Source organism: Podarcis vaucheri, assembly GCF_965113315.1.
Source record: "Podarcis vaucheri genome assembly, chromosome: 7".
NCBI classification, from domain to species: Eukaryota; Metazoa; Chordata; class Lepidosauria; order Squamata; family Lacertidae; genus Podarcis; species Podarcis vaucheri.
In genome coordinates, this window is record NC_138765.1 from 75,160,367 (window position 1) to 75,182,244 (window position 21,878).

The 21,878-nt window shown below is 45.1% G+C and overlaps 1 protein-coding gene across 2 annotated transcripts in view; it reads right to left on the reverse strand.

Annotated features, from left to right (window-relative positions):
* TMEM278 (transmembrane protein 278) overlaps nt 1-21,878 on the reverse strand; it is a 109,371-nt gene that overhangs the window by 39,404 nt on the left and 48,089 nt on the right. Inside the window, exon 3 of one of the 2 annotated variants that reach the window (XR_014221513.1) lies at nt 811-1,466. The exons of the other annotated variant lie outside the window; for it this stretch is intronic. The gene's annotated coding sequence lies outside the window, so the exon portion shown is untranslated. Of the gene's footprint in view, nt 1-810; nt 1,467-21,878 lie in introns of those variants that run through there. 2 annotated transcript variants of the gene reach the window in all.

Genomic DNA, 21,878 nt, shown 5'->3' on the forward strand with positions numbered 1-21,878 from the left:
AAGGGGTCTGATTTAGACGGGGTGGGAGTGAGGGTATGTTTGCCGGATTGATTTTGCAAAGATGGGGAATGTATATAACATGTTCCTGAGTCACCGAAAGGTTTTAGCATCCCATTCCTCTGATTCACAATTTAAACATAACCCAGGGATGTCTCATCCAGCGAAGGCAGATAATCTGGTTGGAATGTGCAACCTTTAAAGAATTCCTTGTCCCTGCGCATGGCAAAATCTGATGTGGCCAAAAGGCCCCGTGAGAGTCCACAACTCCACTCCACCTCGTGGTCTCGTGAAGCTCCTGCTGATTTGAGCAGGAAGATTTCCTGCTGTACGCCAAACCCACTGATTGCTAACTGCAGCTCGAGGGTAAGGCCATCTCTGTATAGCAGAGAGGAGGAACCCCAAGCCTGGGAACCAGATGCAACCTTCCAAGACTCCCTATCTGACAGGGACCGTCACGGCTTCTCAGTTTGTCACACAGAGTCCTGAATTCCCAAGGGGCCTTCCCTTCAAGACAGTGTTTCAACATGTTACTGGAAGATCAGATCCGTGTGTCCCTCTAACACATTTCTTAGATCTATGGCTCCTGCTCCTTCACCCACCTCCCCACTCATTAAACAACGCTTCCTGTTTTTATGCAAACAAGATCCAGGTCTCTTGATTGTTCTTTGCTGAGGGAGAATTATATGAAGATGATGTATAGATGGTATATGACACCAGTGCAGCTAGGGAAAACGTACAAAACTAGCTCAAATATATGTTGGAAGTGTAAGGAAAAGGAAGGGACTTTTTATCATATGTGGTGGGATTGTAACGTGATTAAAAAAAATTGGGAAATGATATACAATGAATTGAAGAAAATGTTCCATCTAACATTTGTCAAAAAACTTGAAGCCTTTTTGTTAGGGATTGTAGGGAAAGACCTGCCAAAGAAGCTGAAAAGCATCCTCATGTATGCGACGACGGCAGTGAGAGTCCTAATAGCACAAGGATGGAAGACTGAGGAAACTCCGACGAAAGAAGTATGGCAAGAGAAATTGATGGACTATGCAGAATTGGCAAAAATGACACATAAACTACGGGACAAAGATAACTGTGACTTTAAAGATGAATGGGAACCTTTTAAAAAAGGTAAAGGAACCCCTGACCATTAGGTCCAGTTGTGACCGACTCTGGGGTTGCGGCGCTCATCTCACTTTATTGGCTGAGGGAGCCGGCATACAGCTTCCGGGTCATGTGGCCAGCATGACTAAGCTGCTTCTGGCGAACCAGAGCAGCACACAGAAATGCTGTTTACCTTCCCACCGGAGCGGTACCTATTTATCTACTTGCACTTTGACGTGCTTTCGAACTGCCTGGTTGGCAGGAGCAGGGACCGAGCAACGGGAGCTCACCCCGTCGCAGGGATTCGAACTGCCGACCTTCTGATCGGCAAGTCCTAGGCTCTGTGGTTTAACCCACAGCGCCACCTGCGTCCCTACAAAGTACTTAAAGACACAACAAAGTGAATTGGACTCCTTTGCAGGTTTGGAATAAACAATCACAAACTTTTTATTGATAACAAACAGCTAGACAAATTAAGGATCTATACAAATCTGTTACATGCGGAGAATAGCATTCATAGAGAAACCAGAGATTGGAACTGAGGGAAGTCAGGGTGGGGTGGGGAGGATGGGTTGTTTTATGGGAGGGAGGGGGAGGGGGGAAATGGGGGGAGGGAATTAAGGATGATATGTTTTAAGATAATATGTTCTGTTTAAATTTTTAATTAAAAAATTATTTAAAAAAGAAGAAAAGATCCAGGTCACTTGAATGTTCCTAAGAAAGTCTCGACTCCGACTTGCTTTGCTCTGTCTCTGCACCCCCTTCCCTGGCCTCTGCGAAGGAAGATGCATAGGGTGGGTGGGGGGACACTGATGTCGAATAGAATGTCCCTATTTTCATCTGAGGAATGTTAGTGGATCTGAGATGTAGGATGGAGAGGGGTGGATGGGAAGAAGCTAGCCTACTGCACAAAGATTAATATTGCATCCGTTGCTCCGTCCACCTTTGCCTCTGACCCCGCCCACCACTGGCCTGAGGCCCCTGGAAGGTTGCCCCAAAGGGACTGTGGTCTTCAGGCTTTAAAAGATCGGATTCAAAAGAAGGCCCTCGGCTCCCTATTCCCGGTGTGTGGATCGAGGTGCCTTGGCAATACTGCTGGATCCTCAAGTTCAAGTTCCTCAATGCCTGAAGGAGCGTCTCCACCCCCATCATTCAGCCCAGACACTGAGGTCCCGCTCCGAGGGCCTTCTGGCAGTTCCCTCCCTGCGAGAAGTGAAGCTACAGGAAACCAGGCAGAGGGCCTTCTCGGAGGCGCCCGCCCTGTGAAATTCCCTCCCATCAGATATCAAGGAAATAAACAACCATCTGACTTTTAGAAGACATATGAAAGTAGCCCTGTTTAGGGAAGTTTTTAATGTTTGATGTTTTATTTATTTTTTATACAGTGGTACCTCGGGTTAAGTACTTAATTCGTTCCGGAGGTCTGTTCTTAACCTGAAACTGTTCTTAACCTGAAGCACCACTTTAGCTAATGGGGCCTCCTGCTGCTGCCGCGCCACTGGAGCACGATTTCTGTTCTCATCCTGAAGCAAAGTTCTTAACCTGAGGTGCTATTTTTGGGTTAGCAGAGTCTGTAACCTGAAGCGTATGTAACCCGAGGTACCACTGTATTCTGTTAGGAGCCACCCAGAGTGGCTGAGGAAACCCAGCCAGATGGGTGGGGTATAAATAATACATCATCATCATCATCATCATCAATGCCTTGAACTGGTATTCCATTCTTTCAGCAGCAAGGAAAGTTGGAGCTTTGAGGTCTCCAAAGAGGTGGAAGAAGCAGTTGGGAAAAATGATTTGATCGCAATAGTTATAGACCTTGAGAATGTAAGAAGAGCCCATCTAGTCCAGCAACCTGTTCTCTCATTGGCCAACCAGTTGCCCCAGTGGGAAGCCTCCAAGCAGGACCTGAATTCCACAGGGCCTCTCTCTCCACTTGGGATTCCCAACAGATGGTATTCAGAGGCACCTTTTCTCTGACAGTTGGAGTTGGAGGGAGGACATAGCCTTCATGGCTGGTAGCCTTTTATTCTCCGTAAGCAGCGAGTGAGTGATTCACTTCAATGCAAAGCCCCGTGGGGGAAGTTCTCTGGTCTTCCCGACTCAGGATGGAAATGTTGTAATGTTCTCCACCCAGAAACTCTCCCCAAATGTTTCCTCTTGGGCTCAAGTTCCATGCAAACTGCCCATTTCAGATTATTTTTAGACTTCCTCTCCTGGGCCCAGCTGGAAACCGGACACGAAAACACAGCTTCAAATGAAAGAGATGCTAAAGGGAAGATGGGGAGGCTGTGGCCCTCTGGGTTGTGTTGGACAGCAATTCCCATCAGCCTCAGCCCACATATCCAATGGTCAGGGATGATGGGAGATGTAGACCAGTAAGATCTGGAGGACCCTAGGTTCCCTCATCCATGCCCTAAAAGGTAGACCCAGATTTCTCTCAGCTCTCCCCAAACCAGGATGAACTCAGTGAATAGCTCCTTCCAGAACATGGAGGTGGTGTCCATTGTTTCCTTCTCACCCTTCTTATCCTGAATACAACCGTGTGGTATAAGCTAGTTGGTGGATCCAAAGTTCACCCAAGGAGCTTCACGCCTGAGCAGAAATTTGAACTCAGGTCCTCTAGTCCTGGCCTGGCCCTCCACGCTGCCTCTTCAGCTGAAGGGTGAGATGTTCTTTGCTGCTTATTAAGATTTGGGTTCAGGAAGGAATTACCTTGCTCCACCTTGGGCGATGTCTGAAGAACCCCTCAACTAGGGATGGATGTATTTGTCAATGTTGGTTTCCCTCCATTTCTCATTTCTTCCTAGGCTTAAGTTCAGCCCTTCACATTCTGAGATGGTTTTCCTAGTAGTGATGTACGGAAGTGAAAGCTGGACCATAAAGAAGGCTGATCGCCAAAGAATTGATGCTTTTGAATTATGGTGCTGGAGGAGACTCTTGAGAGTCCCATGGACTGCAAGAAGATCAAACCGATCCATTCTTAAGGAAATCAGCCCTGAGTGCTCACTGGAAGGACAGATCCTGAAGCTGAGGCTCCAATACTTTGGCCACCTCATGAGAAGAGAAGACTCCCTGGAACAGACCCTGATGTTGGGAAAGATGGAGGGCACAAGGAGAAGGGGATGACAGAGGACAAGATGGTTGGACAGTGTTCTCAAAGCTACCAGCATGGGTTTGACCAAACTGTGGGAGGCAGTGGAAGACAGGAGTGCCTGGCGTGCTCTGGTCCATGGGGCCACAAAGAGTTGGACACGACTAAAAGACTAAACAACAATGCTTTTTGCATGTTATTTTCACCCACAAAAACATTTTTTAAGGCAATTTCTCCCTTCAGTGCACACATTTTTGTACATGTCATTTGCTCGGTAAACCGTATCACACAGTTTGGAGAAGTACGTGTTTCAAAGGATGCCTGCGTATTGATTCAGGTAACATTACACAAAGTGCGAATTAGGCAGAATAAAATAATGTAAAAATAATTAAACAGTTGACTAGTTTAAATCTTCTTCTTCTTATTATTATTATTATTATCATCATCATCATCCTGTCGTCTTCTTCACAGACCAGGAAAAAGTAAAAACCATATGGATAAAATACAGAAATCTAAAACACATAAAATATAAGAGTTAAAATGTAATTCAACTAGGACAGAACAAAAGAAGAAGAAGAAGAAGAAGAAGAAGAAGAAGAAGAAGAAGAAGAAGAGTTTGAATTTGATATCCTGCTTTATCACTACCCGAAGGAGTCTCATAGCAGCTAACATTCTTGTTTCCCCCATTTGCCCTAGCGTACAAGCTCTCACTGGTTCCTACACACACAAAAGTGGGCGCTTCCAAGGCTCTCAGGTCCCTGTCCTCTGCCCAAATATACCCCATGAAGGTGCCAGGTTTTGATTGGTGGGGCAGTTCCCTTTAAGCCCCAATGGACCAGCCTCCCTTGCAATTTGGACTGGTTACCAATCACGACTAGTGATGCGTTCTCCTCCATCCTAGGCCTTCTCGCTTGCCTCCTGCTCTCTCCCGACCCTCTCAGGGCTCTCTCTCTCCGGATGTTGTGGCTGGTATTGTTTTCGAACTGTCTCGATTTCAGACTCCCAACTCCCTTTTGTGCTTGGACGGCCACCAGCCAGCATCATGTCATACCAAAGGCCCCACATGCAACACAGGATTTGGAGAGACAATGCTCCATTGTGGTCTACAATCTGGAAGCGGCAGCTGCCGCTGCCCAGAACGGATGTCTCATTGCAGCATCAGTCGGACCCCAGAGATTTGTTTCTCAGAGTGCGACCCACTCCCACCAGCAAACACTTCCCATAAGTCCGTCTGGCTCATGATATCATTCCTGGAATCAACTTCCTTGGCCGAAATCTATCCTATTGAGGATGGGGAAAGAAAACAAAATTCCTTCTTCCTGAGGCTGTGTTTCTTTGGACAGCTCCTCACATGCTTTCCCTGCAAGGCTTAAGGAGACACCTGCTCAAGGATCTCTGACTAAATGGGTTCTCCAAACCCCAAAGGGTTTTGAGACTGTTCACACAGTGCATCATTGAACTGTGGAACTCTCTCCCACAGGGACGGCTTTCAAAGAGGATTGGGCGGATCTGTGGAGGGTAAATCTATCAATGGCTATCGTGACGGCTATGTTCTTGCCTCCATCGTTGGAGCCAGAGATGCTTCTGAATGCCAGTTGCTGGAAACCGCAGGAGGCAAGAAAGCTCCTGTGCTCAGGCCTTGTTTGCTGGTTTCCCCATGGGTTAAACCACAGAGCCTAGGACTTGCCGGTCAAAAGGTCGGCGGTTCGAATCCCCATGACGGGGTGAGCTCCCGTTGCTCGGTCCCTGCTCATGCCAACCTAGCAGTTCGAAAGCACGTCAAAGTGCAAGTAGATAAATAGGTACCGCTCTGGAGGGAAGGTAAACGGCTGTACGCCAGCTCCCTCAGCCAATAAAGCGAGATGAGCGCCGCAACCCCAGAGTCGGCCACGACTGGACCTAATGGTCAGGGGTCCCTTTACCTTTACCTTTACCACGTGCATCTGCTTGGCCACTGTAAGAACAGGATGCTGAACTAAATGGGCCATTGGCCTGATCCAGCAGGGCTTTCCTTATGTCCTTAAAAGTAAGTCTTCCTTGTGGATTCAGCCTGGATAGATTCTGGGACATCTGAAGTCATTCCTTTCATCTGGAGAAGAAGACAATTCCAAGCTGATCTTGGCTTCCCAGAGAAGCCTTGGGGAGATGAAAGGATGTAGATAGTTGGGGTGTAAGCATCACTCTTTTCTGTACACAGCCTGTTACCAAGGGTTATATTGGAAAAAGGGCAATAGCTCAGGGGTAGGGAATCTGCTCTGTGTGCAAAAGGTCCTCAATTCAATCCTTGGCATCTCCACAAAGAGCTTGGAATGCCTCTTGTCTGAAACCCCTGGAGAGCTGCTGCCCGTCAGTGTAAGCATTACTGAACTGGATGGACCAATGGTCTCACTCGCTGTTAAGGCAGCTACCTATGCTCCTGTAGCCCATTAAGCTTTGCTCCGAATAGACCCTTTGAAATGAATGAACCAAGGTTGGACATGCCCCTAAACGTCAATGGGTCTACTCTGAGTAGGACTAGCATTGGATACAACCCCAAATGAACCTTCACTATAAGGTCCCAAGAAGGGGTTACAGCAATTTAAAAATACAATGTGAAAAACAGTTTAGAACAAATGACAGTCACGGGAATAGGGTGTGTGTGTGTGTGTGTGTGTGTGTATATATATATATATATATATATTTGACACCCGAAGACACCAAAACCTGCATATATATATATATATATATATATCCCAAAAGACGAGGGTAAAGAGCTGTGTCTTCAGCATATGGTGGCAACTACGCAATGAAGGTGCCAAATGTACAGTTTTAGGGCTGCCACAAAGAACCATATCCCTCAACCGTCCCAATTTGAGTGGGACATCCCAGGATTACAGAAGCCATCCCAGCTTCTGATTGGATCCCAGAACATCCTGGGTTTTTTGGTCCGGCACTCTGGCATGAGTCAGCTGGTTCACACCAGAGCACCGGATCAAAAGACACTCGTTTTCTTGGTCATGAGCAAGACACCTGGTCCCTGCGAGAGCCCAGGACCAAAAAGCGGGCATCCTTATTTTGATGTGTGGGCTTTTGGAGGGTATAGAGAAGGTCCTCTCCCAGGTCATCAGCTCCTGAAATTCTCAGGGCAGCCGAGGATCCCCTCTGCTGATGTTAACACCCAAGAGGATCTGTAGGATCCACTGAGACCACATAACACAGGTCCTGAAAGACCTACTCCCAGTACATTTCCAAACATAATTCAGTGTTGGTGCTGACCTTTAAAACCCAGTATACGTGAAGGAGCGTCTCCACCCCCATCGTTCAGCCCAGACACTGAGATCCAGTGCCAAGGGCCTTCTAGTGGTTCCCTCACTGTGAGAAGTGAGGTTACAGGGAACCAGGCAGAGGGCCTTCTCGGTAGTGGCTCTCGCCCTGTGGAATGCCCTCCCTTCAGATGTCAAGGAAATAAACAACTACTGTATCTGACTTTTAGAAGACATCCCTGTTTAGGGAAGTTTTTAATGTGTGATGTTTTATCGTGTTTTTAATACTGTGTTAGGAGCTGCCCAGAGTGGCTGGGAAACCTGGCCAGATGGGAGGGGTATAAATAATAATAATAATTCAGATAGGTGAGTCCTAAGTCTTTTTGCGTCACTTCCCTCTTTATAGTAAGGGTAGGGAACCTCAGAAAACTTCACAGAGGCCCAAATTATTCTCTTCTCCCAAATGCAGTTCAGTGCATAGAATCATAGAATTGTAGAGTTGGGAGGCATCACGAGGGAAGCTATAAAGCAGGGTTACCCATTAAAGCCAGGAAGGGGGAATGATTGTTTCTTGTGTTGGAGATGCGTTGGCAGAATGATGGATATTTTAATGCCTTTTACTGATGGTATGTAAACTTTTGTCTCTCGGGGGAATTGCCGTGGCCTCAGGTTGATGCAAGCCATTAGCTGGAGTTGACTCACCTGTTCTGGATTCTTAGCACGATAACCCTGGCACAGCCTTACCTGTGGAGATAACAGAGGAGCTATCCATCTACCACTGAAGCAAGAGAATGAGAAGGTACAGGTCAGCAGCTGCAATGACAGGTGCTTTTAACCTTCCATGAAGATATTTCCTCCCATGCAGGCTTTTAAAGCGGATGGGAGAAGTGGCTCAGACTAGTTTTTGATCTAACACAGGAAGAGGGGAATCTGTGGTTCTTCAGATGTTACTAGACAGATCCACACTATACATTTAATGCACATTTGAAGCTACATAGAATGAAAGGGTTTAAGGTCAGTGAGAAAGAGGAGGATTGGTTTGAGAATATATTGAATTATTTGGGTAGGTTTGAACAATCTGGGGCAATTAAAATGTTAAAAAGTGTATATATGGTTGATTTGAATATGTTATCATTGAATATTATTGAATATGTATATTAGTGAATATGTATATTGAATATGTATACCCAATGTATCAGCCACCTGGGGGGTTTCACTGTTTGTGTTTCGGTGGCTGGTAAAAATAATAAATAATAATGCACATTTGAAGCATATGACTTGCCTCAAAGAATCCTGGGAACTGTAGTTTGTTAAGGGCGCTGGGAATTGTAGCTCTGTGAGGGGTAAATTCTAATACCCAGGATTTGGGGGGGGGGGAGTCAAGTGCCTTGCACCCCAAGTGCTGTTGGTTTTTTCCTGGCTGGAATGTGGTCCTGAACTCAGATAATACCTCTTGCTTGTCAGGATGGAAGAGAGAGAGGGGTGTGAGTGTGTGTGTTGAGACTAGTCTACTGTGCAAAGGAAAAAAATTATGGAATTGGAATTATGGTAGAGTTGGAAGGGACCCAAAGGGTCATCTAGTCCAACCCCTGGCCTTGTAGGAATCATGGCATAATAATAATAATAATAATAATAATAATAATAATAATAATAATAATAAATTTTTATTTATACCCCACCCTCCCCGGCCAGAGCCAGGCTCAGGGAGGCTAACACCAGTAAAATTACAGTAAAAACATAATGGGGGGGGGAAAAACTAATTTAAAATACAAGTTAAAATGCAATTTAAAATGCAGCCTCATTTTAAAAGTAGCCCATAGATCAAAACCATAAGGGGAGGGAAACATAAGGGTCAGACTGAGTCCAAACCAAAGGCCAGGTGGAACAGCTCTGTCTTGCAGGCCCTGTGGAAAGATGTCAAGTCCCGCAGGGCCCTAGTCTCTTGCGACAGAGTGTTCCACCAAATCGGGGCCAGTACTGAAAAGGCCCCGGCCCTAGTTGAGACCATTCTAACCACCTTGCGACTTGGGACCTCCAAAATGTTGTCATTTGTGGACCTTAATGTCCTCCGCGGGGCATACCAGGAGATGTGATGATGTTCCACCAACTTTTGCCTCTGGCCCCACACACCACTAGTGTGTGGCCTCTGGAAGGTTCCCCAGAAGGCACTGTGGCTCCCATCTTATTCCCTGTGTGAGTTGGGTCTTAAGAGGCCTTTGCTCTGCTGCCTGCCCTTGAGCCTGTAGCTCAGTGGTGGAACATCTGCTTTGCATGCTGAAGGTCCCAGGTTTGACCCCACCATCTCCAGGTAGGGCTGGGAGAGAGTCCTGGAGAGTCACTGCCAGACAATACTGAGCTCCACGCGCCACAATCCCCAATCTGATGGAGGCAGGAGATTGAAAAACAAACAAACGAGCAAGTGGAAAATTGAGGTTAGTTGTCACACACACACAAAAGTCACCTTCCTAGATGTCACGTCGCTGGTTTTCTCAACCAGTTTAGGCCTCCGGGGAATTCTTGGCAGCTTTCGCTTTCAATTTGCCCACACCCTCGTCTGGCCCTGGAGAGGGTGGAAATTCTGCTGAGCAGCTTCAACAGGAGTGGGAGAGGGGGAACAGTTGGATGGGTGGGTGGACTACAAATGGCAAGGAACTGGGTCATGGCCAAACGGAGAGGTCAGCAGTGGAGATACGGGAGAAATCCAGTTCTGTATGCTTGTGCTGGGCCCAGGGGTAACCCAAGAACCACAGTCCAGGTCCAGTCAGGAATCCAAAGGTTTTGCTAGGAGTCAGTCTGACAGGGTCAAGGCAGGAAACCAGCCAAGGACAGGTACAGGATCTCAGACAGGATCTTGCATACAGCAATGTTACTCCCGCAACCTGGGGCGGGGTCCGAAAGCCTTTTAACTTTGTCGGGGTAACGGCCGGTCCTAATCCCCCGGCGACTCACCTAGAATCATAGAATCATAGAATCATAGAATCATAGAGTTGGAAGAGACCACAAGGGCCATCGAGTCCAACCCCCTGCCAAGCAGGAAACACCATCAGAGCACTCCTGACATATGGTTGTCAAGCCTCTGCTTAAAGACCTCCAAAGCAGGAGACTCCACCACACTCCTTGGCAGCAAATTCCACTGTCGAACAGCTCTTACTGTCAGGAAGTTCTTCCTAATGTTTAGGTGGAATCTTCTTTCTTGTAGTTTGGATCCATTGCTCCGTGACCGCTTCTCCGGAGCAGCAGAAAACAACCTTTCTCCCTCCTCTATGTGACATCCTTTTATATATTTGAACATGGCTATCATATCACCCCTTAACCTCCTCTTCTCCGGGCTAAACATGCCCAGCTCCCTTAGCCGTTCCTCATAAGGCATCGTTTCCAGGCCTTTGACCATTTTGGTTGCCCTCCTCTGGACACGTTCCAGTTTGTCAGTGTCCTTCTTGAATTGTGGTGCCCAGAACTGGACACAGTACTCCAGGTGTGGTCTGACCAGAGCAGAATACAGTGGCACTATTACTTCCCTTGATCTAGATGCTATACTCCTATTGATGCAGCCCAGAATTGCATTGGCTTTTTTAGCTGCCGCGTCACACTGTTGGCTCATGTCAAGTTTGTGGTCAACCAAGACTCCTAGATCCTTTTCACATGTACTGCTCTCAAGCCAGGTGTCACCCATCTTGTATTTGTGCCTCTCGTTTTTTTTGCCCAAGTGCAATACTTTACATTTCTCCCTGTTAAAATTCATCTTGTTTATTTTTGCCCAGTTCTCTAATCTGTCAAGGTCGTTTTGAAGTGTGATCCTGTCCTCTGGGGTGTTAGCCACCCCTCCCAGTTTGGTGTCATCTGCAAATTTGATCAGGATGCCATTGAGTCCATCATCCAAGTCGTTGATAAAGATGTTGAATAAGACCGGGCCCAAGACAGAACCCTGTGGCACCCCACTAGTCACTCTTCTCCAGGATGAAGAGGAACCATTGATGAGCACCCTTTGGGTTCGGTCAGTCAGCCAGTTACAAATCCACTGAGTGGTAGCATAGTCAAGACCGCATTTTACCAGCTTCTTTACAAGAATATCATGGGGCACCTTGTCAAATGCCTTGCTGAAATCAAGGTAGGCTACATCCACTGCGTTCCCTTCATCTACCAGGCTTGTAATTCTGTCAAAAAACGAGATCAGGTTAGTCTGACATGACTTATTTTTCAGAAATCCATGCTGACTATTGGTGATCACAGCATTCCTTTCTAGGTGCTCACAGACTGTTTGCTTAATGATCTGCTCCAGAATCTTCCCTGCTATTGATGTCAGACTGACTGGGCGGTAATTATTTGGGTCCTCTCTTTTCCCCTTTTTGAAAATAGGGACAACATTTGCCCTCCTCCAGTCTGCCGGGACTTCACCTGTTCTCCAGGAATTCTCAAAGATGACTGCCAGTGGTTCTGAGATCACATCTGCCAGTTCTTTTAATACTCTTGGATGCAGTTCATCTGGCCCTGGAGACTTGAATACATCTAAACTAGCCAAATATTCTTGCACTATCTCCTTAGTTATTCTGGGCTGTGTTTCCTTTGCTGAATCATTTGCTCCAAATTCTTCAGGTCGGGCATTGTTTTCTTTATCGGAGAAGACTGAGGCAAAGAAGGCATTGAGTAGTTCAGCCCTTTCTGTGTCCCCTGTTTGCATTTCACCATCTTCTCCTCTGAGTGATCCCATTGTTTCTTTGTTCTTCCTTTTGCTACAAACATACCCATAAAAGCCTTTTTTGTTGCTTTTAACCTCTCTAGCAAGCCTGAGTTCATTCTGTGCTTTAGCTTTTCTGACTTTGTGTCTACACGTGCTGGCTATTTGTTTGAATTCCTCTTTGGTGGTTTCCCCCCTTTTCCATTTTTTGTACACATCCTTTTTTAATCTTAATTCAGTTAAAAGTTCTTTAGATAGCCACCCTGGCTTCTTTAGGCACCTTCCATGTTTCCGTCTCATTGGTATTGCCTGATGTTGTGCTTTTAGTATCTCCCTCTTAACAAACTCCCAGCCATCATGAACTCCCTTTCCTTTTAGTATTGTTGTCCATGGGATCTCACCCAGCACTTCCCTAAGTTTTATGAAGTCGGCTTTCTTAAAGTCAAGAAATTGAGTCCTAGTATGCTTGGCTGCTCCTTTCCGCTGTATAGTAAACTTCAGAAGAGCATGATCACTCGCGCCTAATGATCCTTCCACTTCTACCCCACTAACCAGGTCATCAACATTGGTTAGGACCAGATCTAAAATGGCTGTTCCTCTTGTTGCTTCTCCCACTTTCTGGACAATGAAGTTGTCTGCAAGGCCAGTGAGGAATCTGTTTGACCTTATGCTCTTGGCTGAGTTTGACGTCCAACAAATATCCGGGTAATTGAAGTCCCCCATTACTACTATCTCCCTTCCTTTTGCATGCTTGGCCATCTGTTCCAGGAAGGCATCATCTATGTCCTCCGTTTGGCTTGGGGATCTATAGTAAACTCCCACAATGAGGTCTCTGTTATTCTTCTCTCCCTTAATTTTGACCCAAATGCTCTCACTTTGGCTTTGAGGATCTAAATCTTGGATCTCTTCACAGGTATACACATCCCTGACATATAACGCCACTCCTCCTCCTTTCTTGTCTGGTCTGTTTCTCAGAAATAGATTGTATCCCCCCATTATTACATTCCAATCGTGGGACTTATCCCACCAGGTTTCAGTGATGCCTATTATGTCATATTTAGTTTGCTGTACCAAGAGCTCAAGCTCATCTTGTTTATTTCCCATGCTTTGCGCATTAGTGTACAGACATTGAAGTCCATTAATCATTCCCCCGTGTCTCTTATTTAAGGATTTTTTCCTCCCACCACTAGGCCCGCGTGCTGTTTGCTCCATTTGGTCTATGACATTTGGATGACCTCCCTGTTTCGCCCAAAGGCGAGCACTCCTCCTGCGAGTACTCAGGTCTTTCCTTCTCTCAGACCTCAGTCTCTGCAGCTCAGGAGATGTTGGTGGGTTACTAGACCCAGGGGCTGCCTCAGCCTCCCCTGACCAAACCGGTAGTGGAGCAACTATAAGTGATGGCCCAGCTGAAGGCAACGAGGTAATCCCTGCATCTGGAGCCAGGGCAGGCTCAGCTGGTGTTTGTTGCAGGGAAACCTGTGCAGACTAGGACTCTTCAGGATCAAGCCCCAGACTTGGTTCAGGTGATGCCTGAGGCAAAGGATCCGGTGCAGACTGAGACTCCTCTGGTTCCGAGCCCGAGCCCGAGTCCCAGGCCATCACGGTGCTTCAACTTATGCATAATCCATACTTTCATAAAATACTGCGCTTAGAGAGTTGGACTAGGACCTGGGGCACCAAGGTTTCAATCCTCTCAGCCTAAGCTCACCTCACAGGGTTGTTGAACCATGATGAACCATGCGCACTGCCTTGACCTCCTTCAAGGAGAAGGTGAGATACAATAAATAAATAGTAATAATAAAATATATCAAGGTGGCTTACGAAACATACGAAATCGCTCAGTAAATGTCTGGGAAACATTATGCAAAACATCAATAAAGCATCCATACCAATTTATATTATGGGAACTTAGGGTTAGCCATGCCGGATAACATCAGTGGGTCTACTCTGTGTAGGACTAGCATTGAATGCAACACTTTTTTTGGTCTGTTTAAAAGCATTTCTAAACCACTTAATATTTCAGAATCCTTAAGCGGTATGCAAAAACACAGCCACAAAGCTTCAATGGGTCTACTCTAAGTAGGGCTAACATTGGATACAACTCTGTTTCTGAATTTGAATCTCTGTATGTGTGCTAACTTGGGGTCACTAAGTTATGTTGGCTCAATTAGTGCTATCCAATGTTAATGCCACGCAGAGTAGACCTGCTGAAGTTAATGGGCAGCATGGGTGGCACTGTGGGTTAAACCACAGAGCCTAGGACTTGCCGATCCGAAGGTCAGCAGTTCGAATTCCCACAATGGGGTGAGCTCCCGTTGCTCGGTCCCAGCTCCTGCCAACCTAGCAGTTCGAAAGCACGTCAAAGTGCAAGTAGATAAATAGGTACCACTCCAGCAGGAAGGTAAACGGCGTTTCCGAGCGCTGTTCTGGTTCGCCAGAAGCGGCTTTGTCATGCTGGTCACATGAACCGGAAGCTGTACGCCGGCTCCCTCGGCCAATAAAGCGAGATGAGCGCCGCAACCCCAGAGTCGGTCACGGTTTACCTTTAACTTAGACCTATTGTTTCAATGGCCTATATGCTGAGTAGAACTCATTTGGAAGACAGACCACTTTGTGAACGCCACACCCTGGATTTAGCTTTCACAGGGGTAACATCAGCAAATAAGACATTTGGTTTCTCCTCAGAAAGATGTCAACGGTGAGGCTGCTGGAGACCTAGACATGGCCCCACAGCGCCACCTTGAGGTATGGTGTGGACTTCCTCAAGGATGATCATGTCCACTTTCACCTTGTAACTGTGTTGATGTTCAAAAACTGATTATAATGGCTGCTTTTCTCTGTTCAGGGTCAATCCCAGTCCTACTTGGCATGCCAAAGATAGAATCTACAGCATACCCTCTAACATTTCTCTGATGAAAATAGGGACGCCCTATTCAAGAAGAAGAATTTTTCAATTTATACCCCACCCATCTGACTGGGTTGCACTATGGGCGGCTTCCAACCTGTATAAAAACATAATACAGTGGTACCTCTGGTTACAAACTTAATTCGTTCCTGAGGTCCGTTCTTAACCTGAAGCCGTTCTTAACCTGAGGTACCACTTTAGCTAATGGGGCCTCCCGCCACCACAGTGCAGCCGCCACACGATTTCTGTTCTTATCCTGAGGTAAAGTTCTTAACCTGAGGTACTACTTCCGGGTTAGAGGAGTCTGTAACCCGAAGTGTTTGTAACCCGAGGTGTTTGTAACCTGAGGTGCCACTGTAAAAACATTAGGCATTAAAAAAACAACTTCCCTATACAGGGCTGTCTTCAGGTGGCTCAGGGGTCAGATAACTCCATACCTGCCCACATTTCTAGGATAAAACAGGGACGTCCTCCTGTACCCTCTATGCAATCTCTATAACAGAATGTATCCTCCTTTCTTTCTTTTTTAAAATCATTTTTATTTGATGTTACAAATACGAATTTATAGCATTCTAAATGCATATACATATACAGTGGTGCCTCGCAAGACGAAATTAATTCGTTCTGCGAATTTTTTCATCTAGCGAATTTTTCGTCTTGCGAAGCACGGTTTCCCATAGGAATGCATTGAAAATCAATTAATGCATTCCTATGGTCAAAAAAAGTCCAAACAATGGATGCTCCTCGAGAATACAGACATCTTGGATCTAGAAGGTTTCAATAATGCATTTGGTTGGCATGCATATTTATGGTATGACAAAGTTAAGGTGCATAGGGCCTTTAAAAATCGCATTGTCAGAAAAGCATTATACAATGTTTGGATTAGATATAAAGACTTGATGGAAAATAGGATCCCTAGATGGTTATCGCCTTTAGAAGCTAAAGCTTTGAAGAAACTTAATATGGAGGCCGAATGGCCAAAGTATTGGGAAATTTTGGAACAAGAGGGAGATAAATTGAAGTTACAGAGTCATGAGAAATTGAAAACCAAAGTACGAGATTGGCTCCATTATTATCAAATAATGGAGGTTTATAAACAAGACAGGAAAGTTGGCTTCCAGGTGGAGAAATCGAAATTAGAAACTGAACTGTTAGAACCCAATACTAAGAATTTGTCAAGAATGTATAACTTGTTGCTGAAATGGAATACACAAGATGAAACAGTTAAACCAGCTATGATTAAGTGGGCACAGGACATTGGTCATAATATTATGTTTGCGGACTGGGAATGGTTATGGACCACCAGTATAAAATTTACGGCATGTAATGCCTTAAAAGAAAATGTAATGAAAATGATCTATAGGTGGTACATGACCCCAGTCAAGCTAGCAAAAATCTATCATGTGCCTGACAATAAGTGTTGGAAGTGTAAAGAAACTGAAGGTACTTTCTATCACCTTTGGTGGACGTGCCCGAAGATTAAGGCTTTCTGGGAGATGATATATAATGAAATGAAAAAGGTACTTAAATGTACCTTCCCCAAGAAACCAGAGGCCTTTCTCTTGGGCATTGTCGGCCAATTGGTGCCAAAGAAAGACAGAACTTTTTTTATGTATGCTACGACAGCAGCAAGAATACTCATCGCAAAGTATTGGAAGACACAAGATTTACCCACCCTGGAAGAATGGCAGATGAAGGTGATGGACTATATGACATTGGCCGAAATGACTGGCAGAATCCGTGATCAGGGGAAAGAGACGGCGGAAGAAGATTGGAAGAAATTCAAAATCTATCTTAAGAAATATTACAAAATTGATGAATGCTAAAATGTTGAGGTTTTTAGAAAAAAAGGAGATTACAGCGACAAAAGGTTAAGTTAAAGAAAAGAATAAAGAAGGAACACATTTGATAAAATTAAGTTTAGGATTTGCTGAAATAATTTTGGAAAGTGGGATGTAGAAAGGGGAGGTTTGGGGGAGTACGAGAAGTGAGGTTTATGAAAAAAGGATATGAAATTATACATGTTTGTTTGTCTTTTTATTTGTTTGTATTGTTCATAAAAATTCTGTAAAATTAATAAAAAATTATCAAAAAAAAAGTCCAAACAAAGCCAAATTTGGTACAACAAGAGTTTATTAAGTGCTCTTTAAAGCCACACATACTGTAAAGAGCATTTCAAAATTCAAACCCAGAATTTTTTTAAAAAAACAGCAGAGTGGCCCAATGGTCACAGAAAATCATAAAAATGCAGAAAAAACAAGCTTCCAGATTCTTGCAAACCCCTCCCCAACTGTTCCCCCAGCCACCCAGCACACAGAAATTCAAATCCAGATTTTTTTAAAAAAAACAGCAGAGTGGCCCAATGGCCACAGAAAATCATAAAAATGCAGAAAAAAAAACAAGCTTCCAGATTCTTGGCAAACCCCTTTCCAACACCAAGTCCTTGAATTCCAAACACCCCAACCCAAAATCCAACCCCCCCAAAAAAAAGTTTTAAAAGCTTAACTTACCAAATGGCTGCAAAAGAAGTTTTGGAAAAGCTTCAAAAATCACCAAAGTCTTTAAAAACCTCAAAAAAGGCTACTATGTACACTGCGTTCTATGAGTTGCTCCTCGAAGTCAAGTCGCAACTGTATTAACGGTGTTAAGAAAAAGGAAACAAACTTGCAAGACGTTTTCGTCTTGCGAAGCAAGCCCATAGGGAAATTCGTCTTGCGAAGCAGCTCAAAAATGGAAAACCCTTTCGTCTAGTGAGTTTTCCGTCTTGCGAGGCATTCGTCTTGCGGGGCACCACTGTATAGAGATTACTCTGAATCTCAAGACTTCCCCCCATCCCCTCCACGGGTCCTATTGTCAACATTTGCAACTGCATATATTATTCCATATTCTATATTTTATATCAATCTATATTGTCCATAGTATTTGTTACATTACAGGTGGGTTTCAAATCCTGATAATGTTTCCATCTGCTTGCAGTGGTCTCCTAGATAAGTTATACATTTTCCCCATTCTTTTTTTAAAGTTTTCGTCCTCTCGGTTCCTGAGTTTTCCAGTCAGCTTTGCCATTTCAGCATAGTCCATCAGCTTAGCTTGCCATTCCTCTTTGGTAGGGGCCTTATCTTCTTTCCATCTCTGGGCTAGTAGCATCTGAGCGGCAACAATATGCATCCTCTTTTGCTTGGACCCACTTCAGTTGTGCAAACCCAGATAACGGGCATGTTCACAAAATACCTAAGAAAATCTTAGGTTTCTATTTTTCTGGCTGCAAGAAATGAATTCAGTTCATGTTTACCAGCTCCTAATCTCCTCCTTCCCCCCTCCTTTTTTTCTTTGGTTTGGAACTAAGCAACAAAAACAGGACAGGGTTTTTTATATTTTTTTTAAAAAAATCCCCCAAAAGAACAAATACTCACTCGAACTGGGTTATCTCATTTATAATAGCACCCTTCATTTCAGAGAGAGAAAGCTTACCTCCGGCAACGTATGAGTAGCTTCGTAGCGAAACCAGCACGGCTGACAGAAATGCAACTGCTTTGGTCTAATGGGGTTCAGGCGACCCTATTTGAGAGGGAATCTGCTTGCTGAGCTTACAAAATGAGCCAATTTGCGAGCGTCGGCATAAAGGCGCCCTAGAAATAAAAACCAGTGAACTGTAGATCTTTCAATTTTTATAACATCTATTGGGGGGGGGCTGAAATGCAGCAAAAGCCTACAGCTGCCTGTAGCACATTTTTCTCCTGGTTTGAACCTCAATGAGGAAAAGGGGACGTGTGCGGGGGTGGTCAGAAAACTTTCCCCCAACCTACCCCCTGCCCTGGCAAATCTTATCCATTTCATGCTGGTGTTCTCAATCTCCAAGTGCAGTTTTGCTTCACTGCCATTTTATCCACATAAGAACCCTGTGAGGGAGGTGAGTCAGAGAGACAGTGACTGGGCCGAGTCACAGTGCGTCATGACCCCTGTACCCAGCGGTGCCCTGGATTACAGAGTTGGAGGCTGGGTCTCAGCCAGGGCTCAGAGGCGACCGCAAAGGACAGGGAGACCAGGGCACCTGAGGAAGCTGGACAAGAACTCCCAGTAGGAATTCCCAGACCACCAGGGCTTTCAGGGCCTGGACCTTCATGGACATCTGGTGCTGAAGAACCAGATTCCTCCCATCCCATCCCAACAGTCTGGCAGTGCCAGGAGCACATCAGGAGGGAAGCTGTGGAGTGTTGTCTTCAGGCCAGAGGGCTAGCTCTCCAAGGCTCTGCAGTTGTGTAAAGACATGAGAATTCCTGTCAAATGTCCAATCCAGGTTTATCAGGACAACAAAGCATGTTTGGCTTTGAAGGTTGTAAGCAAACCACGAAGCACTTGCAATTGAAGCTGCAACATGCTAGAGAATGTGTTCAGAAAGGACTCGTAACGATGGCCTACATGCCAGGTAATGAAATTCCTGCTGATTTATTGTCCAAGGTTGTTCCGAAGGATCAACACTGTACCTATGTACAGAAATTGGATTTGTACTGAGATTGTTCCCAGTGGTGTTCACAGAAAGGGGGAGGATGTTAGTTTCTGTTTGCCACTGAGCAGCTGCTTAGAGTCACAGGACTCTGTTTACATTCCAGACACATTCCATACTGTTGGAAGTCTCATGGGAGACGAGAGACGGATGTGACGTTACTGGTTTCCTGTTCCTTTGTTCCTTTGTTGTTCAGTTGCTCTCTGCTCTCACAGAGAGAGGATGTATTTTCCTTTGCTCCCTGCGCAGCTTAGTAATAAAGCATAGCATGTAGCCATAAATCTCATCACTTCCGCTTGCTGCTTTGGATTCTCTGCTGAATCGGGGATGCGTCTGAGGCCTCATCAAAGGCTCAGTTCAGTAATTATCGTCAGGGGTGATTCCAGAGTAAAATGAGCTTTATCAGCTTGGCCGAGCGGAGATCCCAACAGGCAGCAGTCTGCCTGCCTACACCCTTCCCGCTGCCAGGGCTGCTGGTATGTTTGGTGATGCCCAGGCAAAGCGCTCTCTGGTGGGCCTGCTGCTACCTTGCTGGCTCTCTTCTACCTTTACCTGCCAAGCTGGACCACAAGTCAGCTTGCTGAGTCCATGATACATTAAAATATTGCATAATGCCCTCCCAACGTAGCTTTACTCACTCATGGATAGACAATTGCCCCTTACCTGGTGGCCCCTCCAGAAATTTTTTACTCCAACTCCCAGCATCCCTGGCCACAGGCACTATGCGGATGGTTGATGATCCCGTCTCCTCCCTGCCCCTCCCAGCAAGCAGCAGGGGAGTTCAGGTGCACCTTCTGCAAACAAAGCAGGGACTCTAGCACTGAGCTACAACCTGTGTTGAACCACTAAGTCCATCTAGCTCAGCACTGTCCACACTGACCAGTAGTAGCTCTCCAGGGTTTTCAGGTAGAGAGCATTCTCAGTCTTAACTGGAGATCCTGGGGATTGAACCTGCAACCTTCTGCATGCAAAACAGATGCTCTACCACTGAGCTACAGCTCTTCCCCTTTACAGTCATGGTCACCCCAGAACCAGGATGCTGCACTAGATGTTTGGTATGATAACTAAAGCATTCTGGGAAATGATATATAATGAATTGAAGAAAATGTTTAAAATAACTTTTGTAAAAAACAACAACCCAGAAGCTTTCTTATTAGGAATTGTAGGTACTGACATCCCAAAAGAGCAGAAAAGACTTTTTATGTACACAACAACAGCCACACAGATGCTACTAGCCCAAAGATGGAAAGAAGACAAAGTCCCTACCAGAGAGGAATGGCAGATCTAGCGGTTGAAATATTCCTAAATGGCAAAGCTGACCGGAAAGCTCAGAAACCAAGAGGACAAAAACTTCAAGAAATAATGGGAAAAAATTATAATTTATTTAGGAGATCACTATAAGCAGATGAAAACATTAGCAGGATTTTAACAACGCTTGTAATGTGACAAATACTGTGGTCAATATGGAGAGATACAATATATGGATTGTGAAATAATATGCAGTTGACGATGTTGACAATAGGACCCATGGAAGGGAGGGTGGGAAGTCTGGAGATTCAGAGAAATCTCTATTTATGGTTATGTATCTGGGTTTTTATAACCTTTTGTGTGTAAAATCAAATAAAAATTATTTCAAAAAAAGAGAGAGATGATCCCATAACCATCAGTGTAGCTATTAAGGAGATGCAGAATGACAATGTTTTCAATAACTCTTTTCGAGACATATTGGGGAGGGAGAGAACTGTCTTGACAGTACAGAATGTGTCTGTTTGTATTCATTGTGAGACGACCGAGGCAAAATTAAAACCTCTCTTCCCCAACTGCCCACACGTTTCCAGTGGTTGCCTGAGCAATAGTTGCTTTATCAGGAAGCCGGAAAATATTCACGACACCAGACATGGGAATGTGAAAGCAGCTATTGTTATGTTGTTGTCGTCGTAGGACAGAGCTGTCTCCTGCGATGCCTGGGCTTTTGTTTCTCATCTTTTACGCTTGACGTTCCTCAAGCTCGTTTGTAATTGTTAGCTCTGTCACCCAATGGAAGGCATTTTCCTTGAGTTATTGTACGCGTTTGATTTAATTTGCATGCATTTCAATTAAAAATAGTTCCGAAGGTTGTATCCATAGGCGTGCACAACACATTATATGAGGGTGAGCGTCCAGGGAAATTTAATTTATTTTTTAAAGGCAAAGGTTTGTTGAATACTCTGTCGTAAAGACAATATCTTAAAAAGCAGAGACATCACCTTGCCAACAAAGGTCCATATAGTTAAAGCTATGGTTTTCCCAGTAGTGATGTACGGAAGTGAGAGCTGGGCCATCAAGAAGGCTGATCGCCAAAGAATTGATGCTTTTGAATTATG